The sequence below is a fragment of the Physella acuta genome, unplaced genomic scaffold (genome assembly GCF_028476545.2).
Source record: "Physella acuta isolate Inbredline_101_S28 unplaced genomic scaffold, ASM2847654v3 ptg000849l, whole genome shotgun sequence".
Taxonomy (NCBI): Eukaryota; Metazoa; Mollusca; class Gastropoda; family Physidae; genus Physella; species Physella acuta.
Window position 1 is genome coordinate 220001 of NW_026732366.1, and position 8159 is coordinate 228159.

The following is an 8159-nucleotide window of genomic DNA, read 5'->3' on the forward strand; positions in this document are numbered from 1 at the left end:
TGTTGTTTTTTTTGTCTAGACTAGTAGGCATATGCCAAAGCAAGAACATTGCTATTTGATATTGTGTCGATGACGTCGCTTTTGTTTTCCCCCAAGCAATTGGAAACAGGTAGGCTATTTGGGGTCACAGTGCGTTAAAAAATAGACTAAAACATACGTCGTACAATTGTTGGTAACCCCATTCCTCCCTCGCCCCCCCCCCCCCCCACAACCAAGCAAAAGAAAAACGTATGCATACTACCAGTCGGATGGGGGTAAATTTGCGAGATACAAATATCATGTGACCAATACTTTTCGCATCTTTCTCGCATTTACGGCCTCGCAATTTCGAGTTTCGCATTTTACCACGACCCAGTTAACCACCCACAGCATTTAGATGTATATCTAGCATCGCTCTCACACTGCATTTACACTTGCGGCAAGTATACAATATAGGCCTACGTCTAGAAAAAAAGAATCATGAATACGTGTTCCATGGGAAAATGTTTTCAAATAAAGTGAACTTGTTGCGAGTTGTTTTTTTTTTTACATGTTGCAAGTGTAAACGCGATTTTATATTTTATACGTTGTTTCAACAAACTAATAACGCAAATATGTAGGAACATTCGCACAAGACAGTGCGATAACACGATCAGGTTTTTTCCCCCGACATTTTATCCAGGGGCGGCACTTCACACTTCAGGGGGGGGGGATGGGTATGTGATTACGTGTTTTCTGTACAAATAAAAAATCATATTTTTCTTTGATTTCGTCAACCCTCAACCCTACCACCCCCATTAAGTGATGATTGGGGGGGGGGGGGGACGACGACATTGTTAGCGTTTTGATGGTGAGTAGTGAACGCTGATCCTCTAGTTATGACTATGGACCTATCTGTCATTCAACTGTTTCTGTGTGTCTGACTCTTCTACTCCGCGAAATGAGTCAACATATTTACAATATTTATGATTACCTTAACATACGCTTTCATACCGCAGTAATTATATTTTACGAGCTTACCCGCGACGTAAGCATACGCCGCTATTTAGTTGTTTTAGTTTCTACTTTTCAGTTATTCATAATTTGTGAATTCGACACTAACCTCTCTTCCCCCCTCCCCCTCCCCAGTGAAAGCAGCCGTCTGTGTCGACAGTTTACAGACGACAATGAATAGATCAAGCAGAACTTCTTACCTCTCTTTAGTTTCAAATTGTTTAAATGCTAAATTATCTGCCCCTAAAAGGCGTCACATTGTAAACATTTGGGGTGAATCACAACTCACCAGACTGGTTGGGTGGGGGTGGTAGCAATATGCCTAGACAGCGGGGTAGGAACGGCTAAGCCCTTACGTGGTGGTGTCTCGTACGGTCTCCACGTAGAGAATTATATATATATATATATATATATATATATATATATATATATATATATATATATATATATATATATATATATATATATATATATATAAGATTATTTTTCCTTCTTTTAAACAAGTTAATAAAAAGTCTAGTGACAATTTAAGCGCAATTTCCTTAATTAACTTTTTGTGACCGAACGAAAGGATATTTTTGAAAACTTTCTTCGGCAATATTGTTCTAAATTATGGCAGGAATCGATTGGTAAATGTTTCAAGTCGCTAAGTGGTCTGGTTGCCGAGATATGGGCCAAAAACTGCATTTTTTAAAAAAAAATTTGAGATTTTTTGGCTTTTCCGGGAAATCCAGGAAGGAAACCCGGGATTTTTTTTGGCCCACAATCATCCTTGGAACTTGCTTAACTTTTTTGCTTTTGGAACTAGTCCTCGATATTGCTTCGTTGAGGAGGAGATACGACTTAAGGCTGCGGACATCCATCCATCCATCCATCCTTGACGAGTTAATAAACGCAATTCTCCAGAATGGAAATTGCGCTAAAAAGTATATAGCCCTCGCAACTGCAAAAGCACAATCACTTTCCAAGTCATCTTTCACATCTCTATAAATTTAGCATTTAATTCAGCTAGCAGTTGATTTAAAAATTTAAATAGAGTAACTAATAATTATAAAATAAAGTAAATATAAGGATTAAACATACAATCAGTAATAAATTTTAAAAAGTCATGTTTTAAAAAACAACAAAATAATCTGAATGTTTCTTGAATTTTTCTGTATTTTAATGACTTTTGGGAAAAAAGCTATGGGTTTTCCCCCTTGAAACTTTAAAATGAGTCGTTGGTTTACATGGAAATAACTTGTAGAAATTAATGAACAATTATATGTTTTATATGTTATATATATATATATATATATATATATATATATATATATATATATATATATATATATATATATAACTGAAATTTAATTTAGTATGATAATGTAATTCGCATCAACACTTACAGAATAAAGTGGATTTTAAGATAGAATATTAATCGTAGTGCTATATTAACAATGTATTTTTTAATAAATAGAAAGTTATTTATCTACATAGATCTAGATCTATCTGTAAACCTCTCCGCGCTTTCCTTAACACCGGTAGGCGCCTCTCAGTCTGAAAACCGCCGCCATCCAGTAAGATTTACATAACACACACTCCTCCGTCATCATTTTTTTCCGTTCGTGCCCAAGACACATGGGGCAGATGAAACAGAGTTCATCTGCTTCAGAGACCTCGGCATAGAAAGAGACAGTGTGGTCAGCACAATGCTCACCCGCCTCTGTTTCCATAACGTCAGAGCTAGGTGGACACAGGGACTTTCTAGTGACTTGAACCCGGATTCGAACTCGTGACTTTCGGGTTAATCTTTCTACCACTAGGATACGCCACAATAATAACCGATGTATCTTTTACTTCCTTAATTTTTCAGTTTCGAAATTCATTATTTAAATAATCTTTAGATCTCGATAGATCTAACCTCTTAACATTTTAGTGCTCATTCGGCATTGCCCTGATCCTATCTAGACGCAAAAGCTTAATGCTTATTTGCCAGAGTTTCTTCCAGGCATCTCTTCGAAAAACGACTACCACTCCCCTCCCCCCCTCCAACGAAATAGAATTAGTATAGAAAATATATACTTTTACCTGTGTGCACCCCCCCCCCCCCGGAGAAAAAAGTCTGAAAGAAACACTGTTATATACTGACCATATACTGATGATGTTCTCCCTTCATCCTTTATTAATGACCTTTATGAATGTAAACAGAAACATGACCCCATCTAGAATAAAGTCCTCTGTCTAAAGATATTAACTTAGAAAATAAATGAAAACAAAGACGCATTAGATGTCGCCGAGACCTACCTTCACGAAAAAGGTATCTAAATCTAGATCTAGGATCAAGCGTGTAATTGTTTTACTTGAATCACCTTGTCGCTGCTCTACAAAACTAGGCCACGCATTCAAGTAGATCTACATATCTACGGTAACCTGTTTCATATCGCACCAACACATATACTACACTACACATTATGTACTTACACGCTCTATACACGGCGAACTCGTTTTTTTTTTCTTCTTTGAAGCTCTCCTGAAGAAGGGGGGATAAAAATTTACGTCATGTCAACAAAGCGGCACATGACCGTCCGCTGTGCTAACAATAGACATTCGTGTGTATCACCGTAGTATCACGCAGTATCGCTGCTCCAGTCGGGAGGCCCAAACACCATCACAGGGGACCCAAACAACCTCACAGGGGGGCCCCAACCAGAGGCGTAGCGACCCTTCCCGGCGCCCGGGGACATACTTTCAATTTGGGAGCAAATTTTCGATTTGCACCCCCCCCCCCCTCGAACTTTTCATTTGCACCCCCCCCCTCATACTTTCGATTTGCACCCCCCCCTCAAACTTTCGATTTGCATCCCCCCCTCGAACTTTTCATTTGCACCCCCCCCCCTCAAACTTTCAATTTGGCGCCCCCCCTAAGGTCGGCGCCCGGGGACATATGTCCCCCCCCCCCCTCGCTACGCTACTGGCCCCAACAACATCACAGGGGGCCCCAACGTAAACTTGGTCGATTGTTGTTTCAATGCGTGGGACCGATCAACACTAGCTATTTTTTAAAAGGTGTATATGGGTCGCGATAAGCTATGAAAATATTTTCATTGAAAGGGATAACCACTTCTTATCTGTATTTTACTCTAGATCTAGTAGAGAATGCTTTGATATGATAATGCTGTTAAAAAGTCTTTAAATAGTAAATAACTAAATATGCAAGCGGGGTTATTTGCCTCGCTAATTATTTTTCATGCTGTATTTAATCAAGGAGATGATAATCTGGTTAATTTAGATGACCCGTTAAAATAGGTTTTCAGTGATAGAATCGTTGTGGTATTTTAAAAAAATCATTTAAAAAAAAAACAACTGACGGCAAGTGAAGTAGAGTTCAACTGTTAGGTACTCACCAGAGCTGGGTAAACTCAGGGCATAGCGCTGACCACACCATCTCTTAGCATGCCAAGGTCACAGAAACACATGAACTCTACTTCACTTGCCACATAGACAGTCATGTTTGGCAAGGGAACTTTACTTTTAAGTAGCTTCCAGAAGGTTATTCTCCAACCTATTTTCTAGACCGAATTCGCACCTGCAGTCCAATTAATGCAGACTAATGAGTTTGCTGACAGATAATTAAAAATGACATCATGCTTATTTTTGGTTAGCCACAAGACTTAATTGTTGATTGATTATTAAATCTACTTGTGTGGAAATAGTTAAGTGTCACAGCTCCTGTTAACTTTGGTTGACAACACTGATTGATTTAGAATGATTTACTCAACACTATCAGCTATCAATATTTTTCTATTGCAAGTATCTCTATAGTATAAACAACACTTAAAACGTGGGGTTAGAGCAAGGATCATGGCCTGAAAGGCTATTTTTGGCGAGGGCAAGCGTTGAGAAGTAAAAAATGTCCCTGACTTACGAGATTATCGATTTGAATAGGAAGGTGGCCTGATTTATGGCAATATAACTTTATAGTTATATATGTAAATATACATATATATATATATATATATATATATATATATATATATATATATATATATATATATATATATATATATATATATATATATATATATATATATATATATGTATGTATGTATGTATATATATATATATATATATATATATATATATATATATATATATATATATATATATATATATATATATATATATATATATGTATGTATGTATATATATATATATATATATATGTATATATATAGGAGTATATATATATATATATATATATATATATATATATATATATATATATATATATGTAACTAGGGTAGGCCTAGCTACTAGTTACAATCTGATGCAACTGATAACGAACGATAAGCCGCGACGCAGTATTACAGTCTGATGCAACTGATAGCAGGTGGCTTATTAAATCGGACTGATAACAATCTCAAAGCCAACGCGTGCTATTTTGGGAAACGGTACGAGGGGATTCAGACGGCCTGTCAACTTTGATTGATAGGATGCAGATGTTTCATTAATCGGACTGTACGTTAGAACTGCGCAACTAGTAGTCGGAGACATCGAGTACAAATATCGATTACGGAGGAATACAAGTACGAATACGAGTACGAATACAAGGGATAAATAGGAGGGGACGGCTGAACTCCCCCCTTTCCTTTTTCGATCGCTCGCTCTCTTCATCGCTCGCTTTAGATCAGTCAGTCTGTGTGACATATCAAGTTGGTTATATTGTGTTAAGAAGGACGATAGACATGTGGATTCAGTTATATGAAGCCTAGTGAGGACTGTTAGGGGTCAGTTGATTCAGACTATTATTGTGAAGCATTCCTGTTGATTCATTGTGTTATTTTGAAGCATTTCTTGATTCATGTAATAAAAGGATCAATAGCGAACCTGCATCTTCGAGTATTTCTACTGTAGTCGATGTTGTGTAGAATGAGTGGTTAAACTCGTTACATTTGGTACTACAGGCAAATAGTCTCGTAACATGTGGCGTTGCGAGCAGGGTAACTGTTCGCTCGTTACATATATATATATATATATATATTTATTTATACATGAAGGTCCAAGTGGTTGTAAGAGTTGACCTTGTCTAGTAAGTTATCAAACAAACATTATTGTAGATGTAGGTAACGTTTTCTGACCGTAGACTTATGTCATATTGGTGGGGGGTGGGGGTGCGGCGATCTGCACCGGATGACACCATTTAGGGGGGGGGGGTGATACCTAATCGTTAAAATCGTACAATTAAATTTACTTTAAAAAAATAAATTATCCAGTTAAAGTGGTAAGATAGTATGGGGAAGGGGTGACACCAAATTAAAAATGTTAATTTGTTTGGAGTGGGGGGTGACACCCTCTGTTTCCGCATCGGGCGACACCCGACCTAGTGACGCCACTGACCAGATCATTTAAATGTTTCCAGTTAACTACTCTTGCGAGAGTGCAGCCTCGCCTGTGGCTAATGAAACCACACAGTTCTTAAAAGTCTTAAACATTTTTTTCCTCACCAGTCTCTATAGTAGTTTCTGAACTCGATCAAAAAATGTGCATCAAACAAGATGCGGAGTTGACCTAGTAAGGATCCTACGGCAGTTGACTTAGGATGTTGACTTGGACTGACTGTTTACCTCGACAGAATGTTGACTTTTCAGAATGTTGACTTTTCAGAATGTTGACTTGACTGCGAAACACAGGACTTAGAACTGAGAGAACATGTTACAATTTTGCAACACGAGCAGTTTTTTCTGATTGCATCAGCTTCTGTCTGTGTGTAGACCACTTAAGCCTGTATTTACCACTCGCTGTGTATGATTTACTTCAGTGTGCTGTGTCCCACGTTAATCAACACGACGTGCCAGATGTTAACAATAAACAATAAACCGGGAGTGATCTCCCCTAAACTTTCTCGAATATTCTAATATAAAACTACAGGGATGGCAACTCAAGCCATAGACAATATTTGTAATCCATTTTTAATTACTTAAACTTTTTATAATAGAATAGAATCTGGTAAAAAAAAAGAATTGCACACCAAGTGAACGCCTAATAAAATTTGCATAATAGTGCGGGATATTATTAGTACTTTATAAATTTACGTGCGTTTTTTGAGAAATCGGAAATAGCGTAAATTAGTACTTCCGGTCAACGAAAATTACTCAAAATTTGAAAGAAGGTAGAGAATTAGATCATTTACTTACATGTGAAATTTCATTTATCTATCTGAAATAGTACTCAAGTTATAGGCTTTTTAAAAATTCAAAGTAGAAAAAGTACCACTTCCGGTTATCGGAAATCGCTCAAAAGTTGATCAGGATCTACGATTTTGATAAAATATTTATATATGAAATTTCATCAACCTAGCTGTAACGGTACTCAAGTTATCGTGTTTACACACAGACAGACAGACACACACACACAGACACACAGACATACGGACAAGATTGCAAAATTATGTTTTTCCGTATCAGTGAGGTGCAAAACGATTTTTTTTTTGCACGATTACAAGACTTTCTCTATACTTCGTATATACGAGAAAGTAAAAACACAGTCAATACTTCATACCTACAGTTTACAAGAGCTACTAAAACAAACGTAATTAAGTGAAGATCTATTAAAGGGATTATGGGATGGCGAGGTGGCTTGGTAGAGCGTACGAAATACTCGAGTTTGTATCCACGGTTCGAGTCCATAGCACGTCCTCGAGTCTTTGAAGGGTATTTGACTCATATTAGAGAAAGTAAAGGTGGCTGGACATAGTGCTGACCACGCTAGAGAAACTAAAGGTGGCTGGACATTGTGCTGGCCAGAGAAAGTAAAGGTGGCTGGACATAGTGCTGACCAGAGAAAGTAAAGGTGGCTGGACATAGTGCTGACCAGAGAAAGTAAAGGTGGCTGGACATAGTGCTGACCAGAGAAAGTAAAGGTGGCTGGACATTGTGCTGACCAGAGAAAGTAAAGGTGGCTGGACATAGTGCTGACCACGCTAGAGAAACTAAAGGTGGCTGGACATTGTGCTGACCAGAGAAAGTAAAGGTGGCTGGACATTGTGCTGACCACCTATCTTAGAGTGTGGAGAGTCCACCTAACGTATCTGAGAACTGTAGAGAATCCACCTAACTCCTCTATCTTAAAACTTTAGAGAAACCACCTACCATATCTTCCATACAATTTCAAGCACCGTTGATTATTGTGTGGCAGGTGATGGATGT

The 8159-nt window shown here is 37.8% G+C and overlaps 1 protein-coding gene across 2 annotated transcripts in view; it reads right to left on the bottom strand.

Annotated features, from left to right (window-relative positions):
- LOC131952073 (proline-serine-threonine phosphatase-interacting protein 1-like) overlaps positions 1-3613 on the bottom strand; it is a 25024-nt gene extending 21411 nt beyond the window's left edge. The window contains exon 1 of one of the 2 annotated variants that reach the window (XM_059314566.1): positions 3436-3613. The gene's annotated coding sequence lies outside the window, so the exon portion shown is untranslated. Of the gene's footprint in view, positions 1-3258; positions 3378-3435 lie in introns of those variants that run through there. The other variant, XM_059314567.1, reaches the window with a different exon arrangement.
- Positions 3614-8159: the final 4546 nt, after the last annotated feature.